Below are 12,244 nucleotides of genomic sequence, written 5' to 3'. Positions count from 1 at the left end.
CTTGCATAAGAATTTCAAATATTTTATGAAGCTATTCTACCCTCAGGGAGGGGATCTTGCCACTCAGTAAGTGTGGGTAAAGCATAGAGTGACTTTATTTCTAAAGAGTACTAGGTGAAAATGAGGGGAGGAAGAGTACTTATATAGTGGAGAAACCTGGCCAGCACTACCTCAGCCTGAAAATCAATACAGATGTCATGCTAATGGTCATGTGTCCTGATATGATGAAAATGGTGCTTTACTTCTGTGCTTTTCCTGAACAAGCAGTGTACATATTTCTTTTGACTTCCTCAAACTATTTCTGATAATCATTACAGATTGACACTATTGCTATACTATTATTTTATGACATAAAACACTGCAAAATGCCATTATGATGGTTTGCATTTTCCCCATCATGGTAATAATAGTGAGATCACTATTTCAGTCCTAATTTGCAACATTTAGTTTGGTATTATTTTGCTGAGCACTTCTCCATTGCATAAAAAGAACATTAAGAAAGAAGTGTGCTGTAACCTTCTACTATAAAAGCAAATCCAACATTTTCTTAAGAATATATGGGTCAGTGATTTTGCCAAGTAATATTGAGTGTTTAATATCATCATGCTGTTTATAATTGCATTGTTCTAATTTTCACACCTGTGAATAAATACAAATATTTTAGTTTGGAATGTGAAACATCTTCACTATGAAGAGAAAATTGGAGAAAACAAAAAAATGCCAAAAACATATTCAAATGTAATGTCTTAATGATACAAATAATCTCTCCCATCGTACTCTTGGTCCCAAAGGAAGAGCAAAAATTGGTCAAAGATGACAAGTCTTAAAGCATGAGCTGCCCAAGTAGGTGACAATCAGGAAATAGTCCTACAACAAGAAGCTGAAAGGAGATAGCAAAGGTGATTAGATATTTAGGATTGACTGTGATACTTGCTGGAGAAAAATTGTGCCTTATTTAGTAAAAGTTATTTGAAACTCTCTAAAGTTTCCATAAGAAATCAGCTTTTCTTGTTTTCAAAAGTGTAGTTTTAAACATGCAAGTAGTTTTAGATATGCTGGCACTTTCAAAGATGGAGCCTAGATAAGAGTGATTTGAGGCAACTTTGGTGCAAACTTTAAGAAATTGTTTTCTCTCAGGGTTACAAAAATGCCAAAATTTCACTAAGAATGAGTTTCTCCTTGAGTTTGCACCCTACATACCTCATTTGCCTCACTGTAGTTTGGGCCTAGTTTAAAAAATGGACCTTTATATGCTAGATGTTATCTGACTACTTAAGAGAAGAAATATAACATTATTTGATATTTCTAAGTCAGTATTTGGTCATTCTTTGTGCATTTTTTTTTGTTAAACAGTCCACTGAATATTTCTGTAATGTTATAAAAGAAGGAAAGCACTATATATATAGTTTACCTTCAAAACATAAAGATAGCATGTAGGAAGAAAAATCTATTATAACATGAAACAAAAAGAGACCAATAGCAAATGTATGTCTTCATAGGGCAAGCTAAAATTATGTATAACATTACTTAATTATAGAGATTCACTGAGTGGGCATTTGAAATTACAAATTTAAAATGTAATTTTAATTGCATATGTTTCTATATCAGGTCATGAATGTGCGTAGAACTTCAAGTGAATTTCTTGACTTAAGACAGCTATAGGTTTATTTTTTTAAATTCCAACTTAAAAGTAGTACGTATATGGATTTGATTTGCTGTAGATTAGGACTGAATTATTTAGCTATGCCCCCATGAGAAAAAGTAATACTGCACAGAGACTGGGTAAATATCTGTGTTAGTTTTATTTGAGATGATACTCCTTTATTTGGTAGGCAATACTCCTTGAATCCATGTCTTTTTTGAGGATTTCAGTCCCTGCATCTTATAGTTCTAAAGCTATAGAACTATAGCTTTTTGGAGGAGGACAAGGAGACAAAATGAAGGAATTAATAAATACAAATTTATAGTCACAAAATAGTTACAGGGATGTAAAATACACATAAAGAATATAGTCAATCATACTGTAATAATAGTGCATTGTTAGATGAGTACTAGACTTATTGTACCATCACTTTCTAAGTTATGTAAATGTCTGACCACTATGCTCTACAACTGAAATTAATATAATATCAATTTCAACTATAATTAAAAATAAAACATAATTTTTTAAAAGATTTTATTTATTTATTTTTAGAGCTAGGGGAAAGGAGGGAAAAAGAGACGGAGAGAAACATCAATGTTTGGTTGCCTCTCACTCACCCCCTGCTGGGGATCTGGCCTACAACCCAGGCATGCGCCCTGACCAGGAATCAAACCAGTGACCCTTTGGTTCACAGGCTGCTGCTCAATCCAGTGAGCCCCACTTGCCAGGACAAAACACAACTCTTTTAAAAGAAAAAAAATTAAATTGTTAAAATTTCAAAACAATAATAGCAACAGAAATATTTTTAGTAGAATAAATTTAGAAAATCAAGTATCGTTTTCAATAAATGATGAGCAGTCACAATAAGGGGAACAGAGAAGTTAAAACCATGTGTGTTTGCACAAGAGAGGCAGACAGCTAGAGACATAGAAAGAAACATACAGGGGATGCATTTATTATAAATACATTGGTCTCTTTTCCCCTGAAGTCAGAAACCTCTTGTGTCATAACTTCTTTGAAAAGCCAGGTTTATTACTGCTCCTTCCTTTTTTCCTATCCTTTATTTGTGGATAACCACAAGCAATATTTAGCCCTTTGAGATTTTGAATGTTCATATTTCTGGATTTGTTACCACTCTGCTAAAAATCTCTTTCATTACTCTCCTCTTGTTTTTTCAATGCCAAATTTTCAATTAGGTGCTAACCCTAATAGTACAGCTAACCCTCTTAGCTGGAAGTACATTATGCTTGTTAGGGCGAGGCTTTGTAATCTATTTTACTTACTGAAGTATCCCTTTTAGGTATGGTTAACAGTTCAGATACAGGACACCCAGTTTAGTTCTGTTTGATTTTCAGGTAAATTGGCCTCTTTCTACCCCAAATATTGTAGGGGACACACTTATTTTAAAAATTATTCTTATACTTACCTGACAGGAGAGATACCATGATCACAAAAGTGGTTTTCCCAGGGCGAGGCTTATGCACGGCACTCTGGATGTGCTGACCCCTACGATTTCCCCAAATGTGGGAAGCTCAACTTCCTAATTTGTGGTATTGCAGGACTGCATTCGCTCTCTCCTCTGACAGAAAAAAGGATATCCTTTTGTCTAAAATTTGAATTACACTGGGTGTTTATTTTTTATTTTTGCTTGCTCTAGAAATCTTACTTCCAGGTAAAGTAAGACAGCATTATGCAGCCCTTATGTACTCATTCCACTTTCACAAATTTTATTCTACTTAATCCTTATAATAACTCTGTGATGTCTGAATAATCATCCCCATTTTATTAATGAAGAAATAATCTCAGAGATTTGCACAAGGCCATAAAGCTAATGGCTGGCACATTCAGGATTCAACTACTTCTGTGACATGAAACACAATAGGACTCTCACTCCACAATACTGTCTCCCCCTTAGTCTTTCCTATTTTTCTTACATAATACAGAACACACAAAAAGGAAGTTAATTCTTCTTACTCAGTGTGTTTTAAAATATACTTTTTCCCTGCTGAAAATGTAAATTATGGAAACTTTTGGGCATTCATATAGGTGTAGAGAATAGTATAGAGAACTCCCAGGTACTCATCACCCATCCTCAACAATTAGCAACATTTTTACCCAATCCTATTTCATCTGTTCATTGTCTCCCTACTTTTTTTCCTACAGTATTTTCAAGACACCATATCATTTAAGTTCTTGTTATTGTCACAAACTTGGTCCATAATTACATCATAGTTAACTATTAAACAACCATTCTTACTCATCTTGTAACTGAGCAAACTGTGGCTCATGCACATGGCACCTCAATACATGACCCAATAAGTAGTGTTGGAAGAAACAGGTTTTTATTTACAGGATTTCAACCTTGGTTGGGGGGCTGGGAGCACTTCTGCTCAGAACCCTTTTCTCCCATGGTACCCAACAATTCCCTTTTTCCCCACCAGGCTATCAGTGAAAATCATGCCCAGAAGTTCCCCACATCCTTATTCATTTCTAAGCCAGTTGTAAGAACAGTTCTCCATCTCCTATGGAAAGTACACTTGTGGGTTTCAAAATCACTATCTTCTCAAAGCAGCTCTACCCTTCAGGATCTGGGTTGCACTGTTCTTAACCCCCATGTACTGGTTTAAGGAAACATGTGCCATGATACACTGGATCATGGTGTAGTCCAGGGAAACACACTTCCTAAGAGAATGGTTTTTCTATACATCCTCCAGAGAAGCTGACACCAGCATTCCTTTGTCACAGTTCAGCATTCAAGGCATCTCCCACTAACATGTGCCTAGTTCAGCAGATTCTCGCAATTCCCAGCTCCATCAGATTTGCCACATATATATCCTTCAGGCAGGTTTCCCACACAGTCTCCTTTTTCCTACTCCAGCTTCTTTCTCATCACAGATTGGCATGGTTGCTCCCTACACTACAGTCTGCATAGCTGTGTCTCCTCGTGGCTGCTTCCCTTTTAAACCACATGGTTGCATCTTTCTCTCTCCCATGGTAGACCAGCTCCCCTTCTCTTTCAGGCTGTCCTTACTTTAAGTGCTTACTTGGAACTACCTATGTGACCTTACATCCAGCCCCTTCTACAATGGGCACCTTTGCCAGTTGCCCTGAATCTTTACTTTCATTCTGCTTCCATCTTTAATCAGGGCAAGAGTACCCCCTGACACGGAGCCTTCACCTCCTTGCCTCTCACGTAGGTAAGGTGTAAGTTTCTTGGCTATGTCAGGAGTTGCTATATATTCTGAAAGTCACTGTACTTCTTTTGCCCTGGACAGTAGCACAGCTATTATCTTGTCTTTTGTTATGCAAAGCATCTTAAATGCTATATCATCCCCTTCCCTCAAACCTCAGTTATGGGCTGTGGGGGACTTTTTGGATCCCTCACTCTGCACCCCATTACAATCTTATGCTACCAATGTCTTTATACCTAATTACTCTGTGTATTTTTGTGTCAGCCTAATTAATTAATTTGAGATTAGATCTCCTTTCTCACACTGGTTCTCTTTAGCAAAAAAGTTTACTACAAATACCTTTACTCTCTTAGAATTTTAAAACTATTCTTAAATATGTAAAAACATAAAAACCATACCAGAGTTATTTAATAGTTGTTTTTAGCAAATCATGAAAAGTAACTTAAATAAATGTTGATTTGGTGTTACCCAAGCACTTACAAAACTTATTAAGCACTCTAGGTTGAGGGGGAAGGGAGGAATGGGGGAAAGGTACAGGGAAGAAGAAACATAATTTGTAGGCATAAAACAGATGGGGAGAGGTCAAAAATGGTATAGGAAACAGAGAAGTTGAAGACCTTATATGTACGATTCATGGACATGAACTAAAGAGGAGGAGGGATGGAGGGCTGAAGGGTGCAGGGTGGAGGGGGGATAAAGGGGAAAATTGGGAAAACTGTAATAGCATAGTCAATAAAATATACTTTTTTAAAAATCAGTTTTTATTTTGCAAAAAGTGGTGAGGTGAATTCCTTCCTTTTACCTTTATGGAAATGAACTTATCAGAGAACTGAAAGGTATATGGAATTTTGGCCTTAAATGTAATATGGAAGAATTTTACCAACTATAAACAGTTAGAAATAATATCTGGAAAAATGTGCACCATCCTTAGTAGAGTATAATTAGAATGATGTTAAAGTGGAATGAAGTTAGCCATCCTATAACTCTTATACTTATAAGCTGCCACTGTACTTAATCAGAAAAAAAGAAGGGGGAGGGGGCAAAGTGTACATTTTGCAAAATGCTTGTATATTCTTTAATAAATAAAGTCAACACTGTCATTAGTGGCAGCTCTAAGCAAAACTTCTACCTTTTTTTCCTATGGATAAGCACTCTTTGGGGAGATGAATATTGCTGCAGTCATATTGTGCTTTCAGTTAATGAGATGTGGGTTCTATTTGTTAGAGTTTTATGGTAATGAAGCTTATAATTTACTGACAAACTGGCTTGCTTTCAAAACATTCTCTTATTGCACTGACTTTTTTTTTCATCAGAAACATTGATGTGCTAATTTGTGTGTTTCTGGCAGCAGATGTGCACCTTCACTGAAAGGCTGCCAGAGTGAGGAAAGGACAGGAGAGAAAAGGAAGAAAAAAGGTTTCAGAATTTTCAATTGGTAATAAAATCCATACACAAATGAAAAATTGCAATTTATTTTAAATATCCATGAGCTCAGTAACGGTATTATCTGAAATATCAAATATTTATCACTAAACTTTGGTTGAGTTACAGATATCTTAAGTGCCAAATCCCTTTATCCAATGTGAAAACTGAAGGGCAGGATTTGTCATTTAAAATTCAATAGCTGTAACTGGACATTACGTTAAAACTAGGTGAAAAACACTTTACTTCCCCCAAAGGGTTGAAGATATTATCTTTCTAAGTAATGTGCATTACAGTTGTTAACAGTGATTTTACAGTACAGACCTTCTGGATTCTGTTTGTTTCTACCAGCTCTATTTCAATTGCATGATTCGTAGGGGTAAAAACTTTGTTCTCAAATTCCAACCTCATTGTCATTACTTACTGCCAGCTAAGTGTGGTGTGTAACAGAAATCATGCCATCTTTAGTAGAAAATTGAAATATTCTAATCAAACGTATATCATTGCTAATAAAGGACATACAACCATGATTAATTTTTCAAACACCCTCATTAAACACAAAACAAAACACAAATCTTTATGTAACACTTGTAATGAGAAAAAAATGAAGGGAGAATAAACCGTTTATGGTGCCTTCCATTTTAGTGGGAGTTAGGAAACAGGGAGGAGACTGAACTTGAAAACAGAGATTTACTGGTGCCTAAAAACTCCATGTTGAGAGGCATTGTACATAATCCCTGTCAGTTAAAATTTAGCTCTCAGAAGGTGCATGCACCATAGTGAAAGGGACCAAAACCCTAAAGCTGCCTTTTGGGATATTGATTTTAAGCTGGTTATTAAGAATCAAAAGACTCAGAAAGAGCCTTTGACCCTCCCCACTTTCTTGCCTAAGAGATTTAGATGGAAAGGCTTACTCCATTAAAGAAATTTCAGGAGTTAACCTTATCCTGATCTAAATTAAGTGTGGTACTTAGGAAGGCACTAAGCAGGAGAGTATTAATTAGATTACCCCTTGTGTCTCATTCATTCTGGGTTGTCTAGCAAAAATTGACCAGCCAACTTACAAGGGTTGCTCTTTCTCAACTACCTATAAATTGTCTACTTCCTTTGAAATCCCATCACTGATCTACCCTACCTTTCTCTTTTGTCCCAAATGACAACATATACCCAGTGTATGTATACAACCTATATATCCAATTTTACCCCTGTCTTTGGAATTTTCATGCTTATGTTAATTCTCTTTGGGCATGTATTAAAATTTGATTTTCTGCCCTGGCTGGTGTGGCTCAGTGGATTGAGTGCCAACCTGCGAACCAAAGGGTCACCGGTTAAATTCCCAGTCAGGGCACATACCTGGGTTGCAGGCCAGGTCCCCAAGTAGGGGACATGCAAGAGGCAACCACACATTGGTATTTGTCTCCCTCTCTTTCTCCATCCCTTCCCCTCTCTCTGAAAAATAATAAAATCTTTAAAAACTTTTGATCTTTTCCTTTTATTCTGTCTTTGATAATTTTAAAAAAGATTTTAGGTATTTAGTTTTAGAGAGTGGGGAAGGAAGGAAGGAAGAAAGAGAGAAACATTGATGTGTGAGACATACACTGTTGGTTGACTCTCATGTGCCCCCCACTGGGGACCTGACCTGCAACCCAGGCATGTGCCATAACTGGGGATGGGAACCTGTGACCTTTCAGTCAGCACTCAATTTACTGAGCCACATCAGCCAGGACTGTCTTTGTTAATTTGATTCTTAGCTCAGCTAAAATACCTTAGAATGTGCAAGGAAAAAGGGCGCTTTTTTTCTCCCTTCACAGTAGTCGCTTCAGGAAATTGAACACAAGTTTCTCGGGAGAAAGACTCTGTAACAGGGTGCAGCCAGAAGGGGGCCCCCCAAAAGGATTTGGGATGGGGTCCAGAGCTCAGGGTGTCCAGGAAATATTAAGATGGCCTTACCCCCCCCCAGGGGGAAGGGACCAATGGAGCAGGGCCCTTGAGAGTTGTTTTGCATAGCAACAGTTTCGCAGCTAACCTCTGGAATGGTCATTTAACGTATCCCTAACCTTTAAGTGGTTCATAAATATGTTAAATAGCTGTGGCCATGCTTTGAGCCAGGGAGAAGGGAGTGGCTTCTACCCAGGATGTAACTGGGGGCTAGTCCCCCAAGTTACAGTGCCTGCGTGAGAGCTTGGAGTTGATTGGCTGCACAACATGGGGCCATACTTGCCCAGACTAATGATGGCAGCCCAATAAACTTGTAATAATACAGAAATACTGGCAGGTGTAGCTGATTGTAGGAGGAGTCAGAAATGGAGCTGCAAAAGAGGATTGGCGGGGGGATTTAAAACGCAGACGTGGCAGCCATTGAGAGAGAACCATGCAATTTTGGCCAGAGTGCAGACCCCTGCAGCCAGAAGAGAGAGAGCTACACGGGGGCAGAGTGAGGACCCCTGCAGTCATGTAGGAGAAAGCCACGCGGTTTCAGCAGAGTAAGGATCCCCTCTTGGCAAGGTGGAGGGGAGAGCCATGCTGTTTTGGAAGAGTGCAGACCCCTGCAGCCAGGTGAAAGAGAAAACCACACAGCTTTGCCAGAATGGGGACCCCTGCTGCCAAGTGAAGAAGAAAGCCACACACTTTTGGTCAGAGTGCTGACCCCTGCAGCTTTGGTAGAAGAGGTCTGACTTTGGGAAGCTCCCTTTGGCCGCATGGCCTGGGAAGCAGGAGAGACTTTGACTGGAAAAATGAATACAAAGAACTCTTTGCCAGACCATGAGAAGGTGCCACATGACTTTGGAGTAATTAGAGATCCTGCCTGGACAGCGACGCAGCTGATGGTGCCAGTGGTCTGAAACACAGACGTGTGCTTCTTGTCCTGATTTACAGTACCCAAAGTTGGGACAGGGAGGAAGAAAATGCTGTGGGCATCTGTGGTTATCTTAAAGGACTTTGATATTTTAATGGGGACATTGGGTCACTACTTTTAAGTCTGCACAGCTTTAAATAAACCTTTCTTTTCCTTTTCACAAATCTCTGGCATTGAGAGATGTCTTTCCAACTGGCAGCGGACACACAAGCCCACTAGGTATTAGTATACCATCCTTGGGAGGGGCCCCTGTTTTCTGTAGCAATATTTGGCACCCCAGAGGTCCAAATATTGCCCCCCTTGGACCTCTGTTCGGTAACAACTCTGTTCTACCTTTATGTTAAGATGCTTCTGGGTACACGTGCAACCAAATAAATACTAAACTCTCATTTTTAGTGATTTATTGGACATTTCAAAGCCACAGAAAAGAGCAACTAAAAAGTTTCACAACATTTCTAACAAGTATAGTCCTTGCCTTCAAAGACCTTGCAATCTACCTGGAGAGACACAATAATTGTATAAGTGCACATAAGTGTAGCAATAAATGCCAAAAATTTAAACAAAGAATTGTTTAAATTAGAATACAATTTAGCCAAGCTAGTGTTATAGAATGGAGCTGTGGTGGGGGCTTCTCTCTGTACTAGGTTCTCCTTGCCCATTGTGCTTAGGAATTACGGCTGTCAATGCTAGAGTTTGGTAAAAAGGAAAGGAACTATTTATTCAAAAGTTACACAGGTTTAGGGTAATGAGAGGATGTCACCATTAAAAAGCCCAAAGTCCCTTAAAACATGCACAAACACACATAGTTCTTCCTTCCCCCTTTTGCCCTGGCAGGCCAGTCTCAGAACATGCCAATCAGAAGTACCATCCTCCAGAAGAAACAGAAGTCCGTGGTTTACTTCTGGTTCCTCTCAGTCATCCATGCTCGGCTAGAGACTGGAAAACCTGCCCAGTTGAGGTCTCTCACAGTCCCCACCACCACCAGCTGTTTCACAGCTACCCCTAGTTCTTAATCCAAAACCACTGGCACCTTCTCATGCCCTACTAGCGAGAATCCTTTCACCCCTTTCCTTATCCACAAGGTCTCTCATTGTCATCTGTCACTGTCCTGCACTGTCTTCCATCTCTAGTTCTGCACTGTCTCTCCCCCAGCTTGTGGAAGCCTGTCTTTAGTTTAAATCCCAACCTGGAACCTCCTCCATAACCACATTTTTGGCTCCTCCCACAACTGGCTACACCTGCCAGCCATCTCACAGTTTCCAACTTTTCTGGTCTGCCATAGTTCATCCAGGCAGGTGTGGACCTTTGGCATAGAGCAAACCAGCTCCAAGCCTCACACAGGTACTGTAACCACGGGGAGCTGCCCCCTAGTTATGGCAAGAATCAAAGTCACTCCCACCTCCCTGGCTCAAAGCAGGTCCATAGCTATTTAACACATCCATGAAACTAACCAGCTGTTATAGATATGTAAAATAACTGTTTTTGCATATAAAGTATGAAGCTGGCCAACTATTGATACACAAAATAACTCATTGGATCCACTCCTTGTGTCCCATCTCCCAGTCCAGACTTATGGGGGTAAGGATATCCTATAATTTTATATTTCCTGGACATTCCAAGTTCTGGACTCCATTTCAAATCCATTCGGGGGCCTCTGGCTGCACCCCATTACAGTAGAGCATTTGATGATATAAACAGCCTTTTTTGTTTGTTTTTCAACATCAACTTCTTATTTCAGTGACATCTAAACATATACATTGATTGCATAAGTAATAATTTTTTGAGATCCTGTTTTATATAGTGTCTGCTAGAGAGTAGGCACTCAACATGCATTTATTAAATGAATAGCATTATCCTAGAATTTTGGAGATGTTCAAAAAGAAAGCACCATTCCAAAAATTAATGTACCTTAGCTCTATACAAACACAGAAGGAGAAAACTTTTCTGCCCTTACAAACCCTAGGTAGTTGAAACTCTTTGTATGGAATGTCTCTTTGCTGCTTTGTTGTGAAAATTTTCTTCAACCTTTTCATTCAAAACTCTTAAAGGTTCCTATTAGCTACCTGAGAATGCCTGTTGTCCATGTCGAGTCATTTCAGGGACAGCCAGAAAGCCAATGCTCCTTATTTGTAGATAAGGGAGCCCTCCCCTGGAAAGTACTGGAAGTGCACAGGGCTCTATGATGCTCAAGCAAGAGAAAAGGTGGGGTAGGACAGGTGGGGACAGATTGTGGAGGCATTTGATTTTAAGTATCGAAGAGCAATTAAAAGTAGTATGTTGACAACCGAAATTTGGATAGATTAATTTGACAAATGACTTCAGAATTAGAAGAAGAAAAATGAGAGACAGTGAGATTGGTTACAAAAACCCTTACACTTAAAATGGAAAAAATACATAAAAGAGGAATAAGAACAAGAGCTTGGGAAACATTTGTAATATTATCTAGACATCATATCTCATCCTAAGCATCTGAAAACCCAATGTCTGTGTTTTGTAGCTCATGAACAAATGCAAAGTACAGGCATTAATTACTCATTTGTTCTTTTTACTATATTGTGTCCTACCACATAAAATGTTTTTGTTTTTTTTTTATGAAATACATGGTAAGTTAAGCCCTGGCTGGCGTAGCTCAGTGGATTGAGCACGGGCCTGCGAACCAGACAATCGAGGTTCGATTCCCAGTCAGGGCACATGCCTGGGTTGCACGCTGGTTCCCTGCAGGCCGGTTCCCAGTAGGGGAAGCATGAAAGGCAACCATACATTGATGTTTCTCTCCCTCTCTCCTTCCTTTCCCCTCTAAAGATAAATAAATAAAATCTTAAAAAAAAGAAATACATGGTAAGTTAAATTATTTTTGATTCATAACATACAGTGGGAGTTCCATAAGAAAACATACAAGTGTATAATACAATCAAATGGTAGGGGTCTTGATTTAGAGCTGAATATGTCATCTAAAAAAAGCAATAGTATTAAATGTTAAGCTTATCAGTCATGTGTACATAAGATTTTTATTCAGGTAATTATTGAGAGACAGCTTATATTAATGTGTTTTGATAATCACAAATACATTCAGTGAAACCCTGAGACTTTGATATTAAAAACATTAACCAGAGAATGATACAGAAAGAAAAC

The 12,244-nt window shown here is 38.7% G+C and overlaps 1 non-coding gene across 1 annotated transcript; it reads left to right on the top strand.

Annotated features, from left to right (window-relative positions):
• Positions 1-3,060: 3,060 nt before the first annotated feature.
• Positions 3,061-3,224, top strand: LOC119045889 (U1 spliceosomal RNA). The gene has a single exon (XR_005081874.2). It is a non-coding gene; the product is annotated as a U1 spliceosomal RNA (small nuclear RNA).
• The last annotated feature ends 9,020 nt before the right edge of the window (positions 3,225-12,244 follow it).

Source organism: Artibeus jamaicensis, unplaced genomic scaffold, assembly GCF_021234435.1.
Source record: "Artibeus jamaicensis isolate MK-2021 breed Jamaican fruit bat unplaced genomic scaffold, CSHL_Jam_final contig_240, whole genome shotgun sequence".
NCBI classification, from domain to species: domain Eukaryota; kingdom Metazoa; phylum Chordata; class Mammalia; order Chiroptera; family Phyllostomidae; genus Artibeus; species Artibeus jamaicensis.
The sequence above is the reverse complement of the archived record's forward strand: the minus strand, read 5'-3'. Positions and strand labels throughout refer to the sequence as shown.